Source organism: Cataglyphis hispanica, chromosome 1 (genome assembly GCF_021464435.1).
Source record: "Cataglyphis hispanica isolate Lineage 1 chromosome 1, ULB_Chis1_1.0, whole genome shotgun sequence".
Taxonomy (NCBI): domain Eukaryota; kingdom Metazoa; phylum Arthropoda; class Insecta; order Hymenoptera; family Formicidae; genus Cataglyphis; species Cataglyphis hispanica.
This window is the reverse complement of record NC_065954.1, coordinates 7,471,965-7,486,913: the sequence shown is the minus strand read 5'-3', so window position 1 is coordinate 7,486,913 and position 14,949 is coordinate 7,471,965. Positions and strand designations below refer to the sequence as shown.

The following is a 14,949-nucleotide window of genomic DNA, read 5'->3' as shown; positions in this document are numbered from 1 at the left end:
TATGAGATATTTTCATTATATTACAAGAATATTGTACAATTTATTGATGCAACAATCATAAATAATTTAATAATTACAATAATAATAATTACTGGCGGGATAAAAATACAATGAACATATTTGTGATATAAATTTCTAAAGCAACAATATTAACGGGATTATTTTTTATTTATGGAATATAATCATATAAATCATTCCTGGAAATGCAAAACATATAATCTATACTATAACATTTATGGTTTGTTATTAATTTTGTTAATTAATTAAATTATAAAATTTTTTGCACAATTTTCTCGTTCACGGAAATCGATTCAATCTATATTTAATATGAACATAATTATTATCCGTCATTGAGACTCATTACTGTACCACATGGACACAATAGATTAATTTTATTTATCTAATGGTTGTTTGAATGCTCATTTGTTAATTCAGGAAGGATAGATTTACCAGTATTGATCATATGTATATATAAAAATAAAACTTAGTAATAAATAAGTGAAAGATGATGAAATTTGTGCAAAAAAAATTATATTAATTGTAGAATAATAAATTAATTTATTTATAGTAATGTGAAAATTATCTCATTAGGTTTACTACAATAGTTATTGCAATATTTATCATAATTTAAAAATTCAATATTTGAGAAATTTTGAAAATTTAAAGAATATCTCTCTCTCTCTCTCTCTCTCTCTCTCTCTCCCTCCCCAGAGATAAAAAGTACTCGTTCATAAACTTAAAATTTAATCTAAAAAAACACAAGCTTAAGAATTTTGACATCTTAAAATCCTGAAGTATTGAAAAGTATTGGAAAAGTCAAGTATCTCTAGAACCTAATATTTCACTATACACTTTACGTTGTGCAATATTAAATCGCGTTTTTTTAAAATTTAGAAAAATATTTCAAGACATTTCTCAATAATGTATATAATACGCGGTGAGAAATTTTCAGTACAAACGCAAGGTTAATGATATCGTCAACAGCGATCACGGACACAAACTCGAGAAGATCGCGGAGACGCTTTTGCAAAGCGAAGAGCTTTTCACCCTCGAGCAATATCTCTGCGGCGATATTCGTATGTGTCATCATATAAACATATCACCTCCGAATGAGAGAACAGCATATCTCAATATGGAGCTATTGCAAGAAAAATCGAGAAATCGTAGCATGATCTTTTGTAAATCGTATGTGACTGGACGCTCAGTAAACTTCATTAAAATTTGATGTCCGTGGAACCGGAAAATGCGGCGAATACGAATGGTTGCTTGTAGACATACTCGCTTGGTCGTAAATTGTACGTCGGTTATAAGCACAGAGATACCTTTTTGCTTTTAGGATATGCTATTCAATCGGAGTTGTAAGTGTCGATAGTGGACTTGCGGCTTCTGTGGTTCACGTTTATATCCGTGTCCTTTCATAAACCTAATTGAACCCAAAAAGGGGGTTAAGTTAATTTTATTTAATTTAGAAATAGAAAGTAGAAAGGGTGACACATATAAAAAATCTCTTATAATACTCATAAACTATTCATTTCATTAATTTATAAAATAAATTGTTTTCTAGTTTTACAAGATATTTTATGTTTTCAATACAAAACAAATATATCATAATTTACATATAATATAATTTCTTATATATAATTATAAATAATATAATATTTTTATATTATTTGTTATATACTTTTATTATTTTTATTCTCATACAAAGAATTACATTGCATTTAGAAAATACGTTATGAAAGAGAAGTAATAAATCAATCAAATTTTCATTGAATTTTCATTGACTGTTATTTATAAAATTTAAATCTCCAATTTAAATTAAAAATTATTTTTTTCAATATTTTCTCTCTTTTAGGTTAGACATTCTAATTAATGAAATAAAATAAAATTAAATTATTTAATGATTGCATTTAATTTAAGTACATTTAAACGTACATTTATTATATATTGGCATATGTGTATATATCGCAAGATAATATATTTTTTTACTACGTTATTAAAGAATTTACTTTAACTTTGTACAACTTTTTTATAAATACAAAAAAATTGTATATTAGTATTGTACAGAGTACAGAATAATAGAAATGATCATATTTTGGATAAATTTCTTGCATTTCTGCAGTTCTCGTATGTGTATTTGAGCGATAGCCGTGTAAGCGAATGATAGTAAGCATGACGAATGCTCATTTATCCGCGGTAGAAATTATTAATATCGAGTTTTTCTCTCTTTCTTTCTCTCTCTCTCTCTCTCTCTCTCTCTCCCTCTCCCACACACATATATATATACACACACATACTCACGTCCGCACGCACACATATGATCTCCCTTTTCTCTTTCGCTATAAGTACTTCGTTCGTTGAAACTCGTTATTCCGTTCTCGTGGATATGTGACATACATCAGTAAACTCGAGAAAATGCATTTCTCGCGACTTCAATTACACATGTACAACCGCGAGCATTAACGACATCGCAGAGATGTATCCTTAATATATCCAAACATTTTTCTGTATGCATTATTAGGCTTTATTTTCTCTCTCTCTCTCTCTCTCTTTCTCTTTTTTGATTTTTTTTTGCTTAAATACAATAAATTCATATGGGTTGTAATTATTGTATTTGTTAATAAAATCTCAAGTCGGCATGAAAAATAGATTATTTAATAAAATGTTGGATATTTTGGATTTAAATTATTATTAAGAAATAATATATGTCTCGTACGGAAGATTTCAAAAAGATTGTATAAATGTTGCATAAATTTCAAAATAATTTTAAACTTGATATTTTAATTTATTTTTTAGTTTATTCTTGTTCTTATGTGTCACTTATGATTAAAGGCATATTTAAAGAAATATTTATTGGTATTGCAATTTTGAGCGCTATTATTGCGTTCGCTTGTACCTTGTGGAAATACGTTTTCCAATTTTTGTCGAGCATTCGTGCGAATGCGCATCCGCGTATTCTTCTCACATCGTTCATTTTTATATCTTTCTCTCATGCGAGTTATACGTGGTAATTTTCATCACTTGGATTCATAGTGCGACGTCGTACAACTTTGAGATCCTCTTCTGTCACCCGTACACGTAGCCTTTCTTCGGTACTTTGTTGGATATACCTTTCTATTCCCATAAACGTTATTGTTCGAGACATTAATATACGGCATTTTATGGAAATAGTTTTTTCTCGTGATAAATCTGACATGTAATTTTCTATCTTACAATTTCGTTTCGTTTAAGCGTGACTGCATCTTGCATATGAAGATGGTGCAATTTTTGAAATAAAAATTTTTAAATAACTTTTTTAATAAGTTTTACATGTCTAAAGATTATTGAATGAATATATACACATTTCCTCTTCTTTAAGATTCATTATCTGCAATTATACATTTTGTGAGTATAAACAAAGGATAAATAGAGTTTGCTATCATTGGAATTTGCTATCATTTCCTTTTTTTAAAGCAATTGTTAAATTTGTTTTAATATTTTATTAAAAAATAACAGAAAAATATACACGATATTATATAACTGTATATTTTCAATTTATTTTTACATTTTTTTATTTTCTTTATATTAACATTTTTAACATATTTTGACTGAAATCGGCAAATTCTATCATAACCATTTTAATATGCATATCTGGGATAATTTTGGAATTGATTTAATACTGCTAATGCTATAGACAATTTTATAGATAATAAGCGAGTTTTCTCCATTGGAATTTTAAATATGCAAATTAATTATCGTTGCGGTAATTGGACTTTTTAACGTTATCTAACTATGTAACTTTGGTCCTAGATTCGATTTATTGCACGCAAGACATTTTTTGTTGCTATCTGTAATAGTTTTTAAAAAAAATTTTTGATATATTTAATAGCAAACATATTTTATAATCGCCAAAATTTTATTTTGTCAGTTTTATATTAAGATATCCGTAGAATTATCTACTAGTGTAATTCGTAATATGCATAGTAGTTTTTTATAAATGCATATTATGTTTAATTAAATCTAACGGTCATTGACAACAATGTTAATCACACATACACATCGGTAAATTTCATTGTTAACTGTTAAATGATTTGTTAGATTTTGACTTTGCTAACGGAGTGATCCATAAATAAATAAATGCGTTAACAATAGACAGGTTAAATACGTCGATTTGTAATGTAACAATTTGCATGAATTCTATATTGATTGCCGAAAGCTATTTATTTAGTTTATATCCGAAAGCTATGCGATTCATGCTCTAAAACAAAAAAGGGACCACGCCCTTTTTTACGTCGCAATTTCTCTCACATGGAGGCAAACCTATAAAAGCCATATGTAGATGTAAAATAAATGTAAAATTACTTTTAATTATTCTCATAAATGTTCATCACTCATTTTTGTTATTTTCTTGGTAAAGTGCTAACGCATCTCGTTTTAGCTGAAATATTTAATCACCGAGATTATTGAATATCCATATGAATTTTTACTTCACAATTTGGAGCACAATTTTAGAGCACCTAAAATTATTCTATAGTAAAATTGCAAGGGATTAATATTTATAATGAAATATTTTGCCGTCAGCAATTGCTATTGTGAGAGCAATATTAATGAAACTGTGCAGCGCTTAGCAAATGTGTTTTTTTTTACTAATAATTTTAAAAGTTTTATAAAGCAGCATATATCTTTTACAAATATTTACAAAAAACGGCACATTGATTTTTATTAATTACACATGTATAATATGTTTATTATAATAAAACATATTTTACTTGTATGTGAAAGCAGATATCCAAACAAAAATAACTCTGATGCATATAATTGCTAACATTTTGCCATATATTTTTGATTTAGATTAATATTATGCATTTATTTAGTTTATTTATTATAAAAAATATATACATATATGTATGTATGTTGCGTGTTGTGTATGTATGTGTGTGTGTGTGTGTGTGTGTGTACGTATGTTTGTGTATATTACTGTGTGTGTAAAAAAAAAATATGACATGCTGATAATGAGAGCTTTGCTGTAATTTGCCGGCAAAATCTGCTGTTTACACATTTATATTCGGTCGTTCAAATAATACGGTTCTTTTTATGCATTCAACGCGCATGCATAATGATAAAATACTGAAAATAATCGAGCGATCTTTATAAAGCCAGTGATATTACAAATGTCACTATTATATGTTATGTAGTGAAGTTCAACGAGAGGATTGAGTAGATGAATAAAAGATCAAGCGATAAGAAACTCGCGAAAAATTTGCGAGATCCGCATGCGCATATATTTTACAAATTTTCTCGCCGCAACACAATATCCTGTTGGCAAAATACAAGCGCAAAATAAGAGAATTCTCGGCACGTTTACTAAGGTATAACTGTACCGAGGAAAATTAAAAGAATTGATTTAATCCAGTGAAAATGTGACTTCAAGCGGATACAATTAAATTAATTAAATTCGAATCGCGTATTTGAGAGTCGCTATTAGTTTATTTTATATCAGATGAATCTGAATTTTATTTTTAAAATTCTAAAGGCGCGGTGGTGAATACGGTAAATGCGAGGTGAAAAACTCGGCAATATATTTCGAATGAAAGGAAAGGAAAATTGGTGGGCGGAATTTTGGTTGTGAACAAAACTTCAGTGATTTATTATGCTTTTTTAATGTCGTAAAGTAGATCTTACGCAATGTTGATTGTATTACACGTGCACGTATCTCGATTACGAAACTTATAACGCCGTTATCTGACGCGTTCTACGCGTAAGTTTTACCAACTACATAGGTAATAAATTTCTTTTACGTTTCTGATAAGTAACACTGTAGTATATTATGCACAATTCTATTATTCACATTATAAAGTCATTTCATATTATAAAGATTTATATTTAATTGTGGCGAAACATAAACAGAAAAAAAATTGTTTGTGTATAAATATTTTTTACTATATATATATATATATTATTTTAATTATGTTTTAATTATGTGTATATATATATATATATATATATATATATATATATATATACATACAAGTCATAATTTTTAAAAACTTATGACTTGTATAATTATTATATAACTATCTAATAATTTTTAATTTAAATGCAGTTCTATATATTTTTTAAAGTAAATTTACATTCCACTTCTTTAGTCATAATTTATTTATAGCTACGACATTAGCCATGGAAAAAAAATTTGCAAAAATATATTTTCTACTAAACAAAATATTTTATAAATAAATATGCGACGATTATATATATATATATATATATATATATATATATATATATATATATATATATTAAAGATCTCTCTCTCATTTAACGCATATATAGTAACGCGATTTTAAAAGCTTAATATTGCAGTTTCTGTTTCTATCGAAATTGCATGTAAATGAATTCGCGGAAAAAGCGCAAAAGACCGACGTTCTATCACCATCGGACTGTATTTGCATTCAATTTCATCAATAATACAAGCCGCATGAAACTTTCAATGAAGTTCGCAGCGAACAAAATGTCGTGAATGAATTCATAAAAAGACGCTGCCGCCATCTAATAATTGATGAGATTTCCTTTTTCCATTTTTTATCGCCGCCAAAAGATCAGAATCTCGCGATTTCTCCAAAATATGTACCTGTTGCAATTTCGAAAATCGTCGGAGATTCATTCGGTAAAAAGCACTGTTCTTTCGTCGAAACGAATGTCAGTGTCATTCAAGGATCGTTTGGGAGGTTTTTTTTTCTGTCCAGCATCCCAACGAGAAGCGCCAATCGTGTTTTTGCCAAGTCAACTACCGCAAGTCGGAGGTCGATGACTGCTAACGACTCTGTTCGGCTCTGATCTTCCGTTGGATACCTAATATTATTCTGTTGAATTATCTGACCTTTTATGTTACAGAATGTTTCTTTGATTATATTTTTTTGTATTAAAATTTGTATAGAGACCATCGTAGGGATACTGATTTTTTTTCATTAAAATATGCTGATCATTTTAGTAGTGATGCAGATTGAGATCAATAATTTATAATGTAATGGAAAATATATTTCATCAGATGCAGCAAAACATTAAGAGTGCAGAGTGCTTAATTAATATTTAATTAAATATATTAAAATTATTTAATGATAAAATTTGCCAGTATGTAAATATTATATATTCTTTCGAAAAAGAAATGAATATTTAATATTAGTAAATCATTTACATACACTTTCTTAAATTATTTAAATACATTTCTCATCTCTCTTATATTTTTATCATTTATATTATGTAATTCATACGCACGTACGCACATATACATATACAACGCAATCGTATAATAAATTTATAAAATTAATCAATATGTATGGATAGAGATCTACGTAAAAAAAGATAGTCAAATGTAGATGTGATGATAGCGTTGCATTGACGAGATTTTTTTTAGTTTGTGAGTTTAGTATTCTTGAACGTCACTCACTGACTGTAAATCCGGATTTAACAGTTTTCTGCATCTCTTCGTGCTGCTGACGCTTTTTCATTCGAACGAGTGATTACGAATAGCGGTGGTAACGCGAATAGTAGTAGTCTTTGTTGAGATGACGGAATACATTTAGCGAGTTGATTGCTCTTGTCTGAGAGGATGAACCGATATTTGCGCTATACCGTGAAGGCAATTTATATAAACTACATACAATATAAACTTGGCCAATCGATACGAAAATAATAATGTGTGAAACCAGTCCAATGTACGATTCGAAATTGATGTGAGGCAAACGGCAGTTGATAGGCATTTTGCCTTTTACCTATTCTAGACTCGCTGACTAGATTTGATATACGTTTATATTTACATATTTCCTAAAAGAAGTATGTGATGGCATAAGAATATTTTAAGGTTTTTTTATCAAACATGCACATATAGGCTACATAGATTAAAATATAGACAATTTAAATTGCTTGATATAATTTTATGATATACATATATTAATTTTTCTTTGTTCAGAATCAGAAAATATTTTTTCACACGATTTTTCATACGATAATTCTATCATCAATTATGTATCTGGTTACAAATTAATTTCTTTTGTAGTATATATTATCCCGTTTAATTAATATCTGGCTTGAAGATTAAATCTGGGATTGAATGCAGCCAAAACGTAATTGTTATATTGCATGCAATTATTCATGGAACGGAAGTCGGCCGGTGCTATTGGTATTTTGCCAATTAGCTCCAGCTAAGTGACTAGCAGAGAAATTGGAATTCCTTCTAGTAGACTATGCTATATCTCTCAGAATTGTCATTATGATTACGCGATGTCGCGCGAGTGCACCTTATGCCCGTTATGACATGGAACTTAGTTAAAATCGTACACTCAAAGATTAGATCCGAAATTTCATCACTGAAGGGTTACAACGTCTTCCAGCCGCAACGGTTGGTTTATATTATAGCAATGCTAAAGCCTCTTGCCATCGGATAACACTTATTTAACTAAGACTATAATTCGATATACGGTTTCCTGGTGATTAGAGAGTTTCCCGCGAATATAATATACGATTCACTACACTGCAAGCGATTTGAATGTGTGTGTTATGTAATTGTTAGCTACGGTTAAAAATCGTCGATATTTGGACCAGTATAGTATAACAAAATAAATGAAGAATTCATGATATCGATAAATTGCATTAATCATGAAAAAAATATTACATTATATATATATATATATATATATATATATATATATATATATATATATATTTGTGCAAATAATTTACAAAAGCCTTTCTTAATACATCACCTAATTTTTTATCTAAAAAAAAAAATAAAAATATTAAAAATTGCAAAGAAAGTATCAATATTTTATATATAAAATATTGATACATTTTTGCGGGTGTATTTTGTTTTAGTGAAAAAATTTAAATTTAATTTCGTATTATTAGTATTATATTGATAATTAAAGCAATATGCTTTATATAAACAATAAATTTTCAACTATAAACATATTAATAAATAAAATACCATTATTTTAATCAAATTATTAGCTTTTTAATAATTTTGCAAAATAACTTACGATCTCTTGTTTTAGTTTCATCTTCTATCTCGACATTCAATATTTACGCAACTAGATTTGCGGCTTTTTTTATCTTCACATACTGTCCAACCGGAAAATCAAACATTGTTTTGTTTTTTAAATGCAGCGATCCATAAAATGCATTATCGAAAGCCTAAGATTCTTGTTTTTTAAGCCGTTGTTAAAGATTGGCGGGAACGCATTAAGGATGTCGAAAACAAAAGTCTGTGAAGGGAGCGATGGAAGATGTTCGTACATTTTTGCCGGCATCTTTTTTTCTGCGTTTCCTTCTCTTCCTCTTGAGATGTAGTTACGATCTTTTATGGTCCACATGGATCAATATCATTCTTTTTCGTTCCACTTCCTCTTTGCTTTCTCCTTTTCTATTCCTTTGCCAGACAATCTCGCGGATAGACATTGCAATTTTGTGCTCCTCCTTGAGAACTCTATCGTTCCTATTGAGGCATATAAATGGTGCTATTATATAAGTCATACTGTGTTACTTCTCAACGCAGCTTCGAATGAATTTGTCAGATTTGTATTATTACAACTTGTTTATTTCGATTCCTAAAATATTTCTCTTGAGTTATCTTTAAATAATTCATAACATTTGAAATTTATCCTTTCACAAAATCAAAATATAAATGTTTTTCGTGGTATGGATTTTTTTTTTTTTAATTAAAAATTTTTAATATTATGAGAGAAAATTTTTTACCGATTATAAATGTACAAATAATAACTTTTAAAAATAACTTTTAAAATAGTTAAATAACGCGCGATTTTATCTTTGTCGGATAAAAGATTTACATAGAGTTTACTCATGTCGACAATATCATTACCTTTTGTCTCGCATGTATAATAATATTCTCGGATGACGCTTGTTGCTTGAATTCCTGCCTTGTTCCTTCACAACATGTCAGAGCCTTACACGAACATTGTATTTTGCTGAAAGGAAGGGGAGAAATGGAGTAATCCTCAAGGATATATATTCTAACTACGAGTTAATGCGTTAACGCATTATATGGCCTCCCTTGAGGAACATAAGTACGAATTCACGTATAGAAATTACTGTGACGCGGATAGTTGGCGCGAGCGAAAATATTAATATTTATAGAAATTTGAATACTGTCGCCACTGATGTTACGACGAAAATTAATTATTGTGATTTTATAATTTACTGCAAAATTATACTGAGTCATGTAATATGGCTTATCTTAATGGCTGATATAAATGGCTAATTAAAAAAAGATTTGCATCTAACTACACATTAAATGCGCATTTAATAGAATGCAATCTTTTTTTTAAATATATATGTATATATATATATATATATATATATATATATATATTTAAAATGTTTTGTATATAAGATACATACAAATACACATATTAAAATATTCAGTAGAATATGAAGGATATACATAATATATCAAGAAAAAAAATAGATTTTAAATGAAGTTACAGCAATATATATTACAGAGAGGTATCTTATAATTATATATTTTGCGTTTCAGTATTATATTCTTAAAGAAAGCTTATTTTTCTTAATTAATTTTAACTTATCAAAAATCTGTAAAAATTTTATCTTTTTATTTTTTTAAGTAAAATACACACGTTTATAAGACATTTTTAATAATATGAACACACACACACATGTTTTGAAATTCCTTTTTTCGTATTTTTCGTGACACATAGTAAAAATAAAACCTACATTAATGTTTATTACATTTCTTAATCTGCCAATTCTTACTTGAAAATGAGTATGTATTCCTTATTTGAAACTATTTTCCAACATATTAAGTACAAAAAAGAATATAAGAAAGATAGTTATTTTTTTATGAGATCAAATAATTATGATAAAGATATATTATATAAATAAATTATTAAACAGAATATTGTCATAAATATTTATGTATGATATATATTTATATTACACAAGAGTAAAAAAGTAAAATAAATAAATAAAAATAAAATTTTAACGCGCGTATTTTTTTTGTATATATATATTTTTATATGGTATTTATGTGGAACTTCACTCATTGTATTTTTTTTCAATCATTGTGTATTGTTGTGTAATATTAACAAAAGTATAAGTCTTCAAAAAATAAGAAAAACCGTGATAAAGATTAAGATGAAGATAAAAAAAAGCAAAAGAAAAAAATTTTATGACAATTTTTTTTTTATTTACGGTGCACATACACATGCTCGTGTACAAGCGATATCATCTATGGTATATCAAAGAAAGTCTAAAGGGTCTCCTACCCTAAAGAAAGGCAGAATAAATGTTATATTTATATTTCACTGTCCCACATCCAACGGTTCATTTATTACACATTCGAGAAGAATGTCAGCCGGCACTTTGCCAAATATTCGGGTACATTCCGCACATTAGTCCTTCCCCACGGAATTCTCAGGTCTCGCAGGGCAATCATGGCTTCGTGATCTTCCCTACGCTGTATTAGGATCAATCGTGATCTACGTAAAACACTCTGAATACAGAGAGAGGAGGTGGTGCCCCGAAGACGCGGAAGTCTATGTTGGAGTTTCGGGGTGAAACGCGTGCGCGGGTGGTTTTAATCGGGGGCGGGGGCGCGGTCACGGGGACAGTATCGTCGCTCTTCAGTTGGGTTTGGTACGCGTCTCGCGACTGGCCGCCCGCTGTGCGCCTCTCCATAAAGAGCATCTTCGTTTTTCCTTTTGTCTCTTCCTGCCGATCTCGCGAGTCGCGCGCGAAACTCGCGACAAAGGGAGAACTCTTTTTCTGTACTTTTTCGGGAATTCCGTCGAAATTTTTCGCCCAAACTATCGATCATTCAAGAATCGTCCGACTTTGCCGGAGCGACAACTACGAATGTCACGTATATGTTCGACAATTCGAGGATATTTTACTCTTTCTTGACAAGACAAGCGGACTATCTTATGACGAGGGGTGAGTCGATGTGTTTTTACGAGATTTTTTTAACTTGCATTAGACAAAACATATACGTTATTCATATCTCGCGAAAGAGTCGATTATTATGCGAATGATTCAGTTGGCGCCGGACGGTTGACGTAACGAAGGTATATAGGGAGGAGAGCTGACCTTGCGATCCTGCGGAATGCATAAAATAAATGAATGATACGACCTGCGGTTTTGTTCGGTGAGAGCAATTTTCCTAATAAATGGTAGAAAGTTAGCGACATTCAATTGCCATTAATTATACGTAGAAAGTATAATTGGGACATAAACGGATTATAATTTGGAAGTAGAAAGCGGCGAAATCGATAATTTTATCCATCTTATCGGAAAGCATTTATCAAATGATTGCAATGCCGCATTTTGCGCGCTCCTTAATCTTAAATGAACAATAAAAAGTGTGTATATTGGTGACTATATAAATATAAATTACTAAGGTCAACTATATAATTAATTCTTTTTTTACATCAAGAGACGGTTGATGTTTCGCGCCAAGTCATTTATATCTACTGTGGAAAGAAAAACAAAATTAAATTAAATGTGTAAATTGATTTTTGTCTATTATATATTTAATCAAAAGGTAGAATATAAATATATAAACGATTATATTCCAATGGAAGCAGTTTTGAAAGGTTCTATGGAATTGAATTCATAGTGAACGATTTAAAGACGATCGCAAAAAAATCTTAAAAATCTTATAAAAAATAAAAATGTAAACATTGATTTTATATCATTCTGTTAAAAGGAATTTATTCCTAGATAGAGAATTGATTTCTGAGAAATAATTTATAGACATCCAAAATTGCGAAAACGGGAGCAAATAATTTTAAAGGTGAAGTGAGAGAAAGAGAGATGAGATCTCTTTTTCTCCTTGTAGGATTTTTATAATTAATTCATTTATATCAATCTGAAATATTTAATTTTTTTAGAATATTTCCAAACACTTTTACTATTGAGAAATTCTCGTGTTATATTACCACATAATCAGTAATAAAGTGTAGAAACATTTTAAACAATCTGTGTTAAGTTGATAACAGTTTAAAATATCTAAAAAGATATATAGTTAATATAGAAATATATCTCTAAAGAAATAAAATAAAGAGAGAGAGAAAGAGAATATATTTCTCAAATACTATTTCTATGTGTAATATCTGTTTAAATATACTCTGCTTAAGTTAACTATAATGGTTAATATAAAAATATGTTATAATATTAAATAATGCTTATATGCAATGTTTCATAACTTTTTTCTTATGATTTTATTTTCCGTGTCCGTTTTATATGCATAACCAAAAACATGCTTCAATATTTGATAAATATGCGGTAGCAGTATGTGTTTAAAAATAAAAGATAGTGCTAATGCTCAGTTATCATTGACGCAATGATAATAGCACATGCAGATGTGTCTAGATGTTGATTATGGCTATTTCGATAACCTCGTGTAAGCTTAGTAGTGGGACGCAATCCGGTATCGATTCGCGTTCCGTTTAATGCGGAACTCTCGTATGTATCGATGGCGCACAACCCAAAACAAAGGTATTTGGCAAGTGTCTTAATTAAGTCGCGGGAATGTGCATTGTAAGGTGTGACAAAAACAATGCCACTCTCAAAGATTCGTCCTTTTCGGGCAATGAAAAACAGTAATTTTATGATAAAATATTTTTGTGTTTTATAAATGTCACAGAGAAGTTTTAAAATACTTTAATATTAATTTTCCTTTCTATGTCTATAAAATAAAAGATATGTGACAATTTAATACGTTGTTTAAGACTTGAAATACGTTGAATAAAAACCAAATAATATTTTATTATAATCGGCATTAATTTTATAGATTATTTTTTTAATAGCCTTATTTTTACTTCTTATTTTACTGTATAATATATGATTTTTGTTAGTATACATAATATTAATTATATGTGTTTGTTTATGCTATCTTTAGAGTAAATTACATTTTAAAATAAATATTATGGATATATACATACAAATCCAGCATGATCGCATTGTTAATATTAATTTTACCTATAATTACGCTATAATTGTTCTTGTGTATGCAACTATATATATTATTTATACATTCATCTATAAGGATAAAAAAGATTATTTATGATTTTGCTGTGTAATTGTCTTGATAATTATTGTTTCAACAAAATTGATTATTGTTTAAAATAATAAACACATGTATATATATATATATATATATATATATATATATATATGTACATATATGACATTTCTCATGCTATAAAATTACTTCTATTATACATGTAATAATTTATACACTAATCCAAATAGTTAAATCAATTGGAAACGCGTGCGAAACACGGTCTATCGTCGCATTACATTACTAAAGGCGACTAGTTTAATCGCTTTTTAAGTCCAGTTAAAACAATTTTAATTGTTTATTTTGTAGCGATAAAGTCACGATCTGCCATTCGGTTATATAATCCAACGTCTCGACGGATGATATTTACATGTGACTCGCTAAACTTTCTAGATTAAACGTGAATGCGGTAAAATGGGCAAGTGAAATTTCGTGTTCGTATCACTTAGTGTCTATTATCGACGTTATTATCTTATCCGGTATAATCATTCTGTTCTGCCATATTATTTTGCATTGCATATTATTTTGACAAATAATTTGTGAATATGAGTTATTAATTACTTATATAAAATTCAATTTGTTAAATTATTAATTGTAATTGTTACGCGTTTTTGAGTCGTATTATATATAAATTTTTTTAACGCTACAGTGAAAATTAGAGAAAAAAAAGTATATTTGAAATATTTTCTTTGACAAGATATAAGTTTTTTTTAATGAAAATCTCTGCTTTACATAAATATAAAATCTCTCGCTTTGAATAATTTGAAAAGGTAGTGATATAAAAAGTATATATCCATTTTGCAATACACTACACCATTCGGAGTTATTTCGATTAAAACAATTTAAAATAAAATAGTATTTTACGTTTTTAGGATCTATAA

General features: G+C 28.6%; 1 protein-coding gene across 1 annotated transcript in view; it reads left to right on the top strand.

Annotated features, from left to right (window-relative positions):
* The first annotated feature begins 11,363 nt into the window (after positions 1-11,363).
* Positions 11,364-14,949, top strand: part of LOC126849725 (glutamate receptor ionotropic, NMDA 2B-like) — a 153,503-nt gene continuing 149,917 nt past the window's right edge. Inside the window, 1 exon segment of the mRNA XM_050591859.1 lies at positions 11,364-11,940. The gene's annotated coding sequence lies outside the window, so the exon portion shown is untranslated.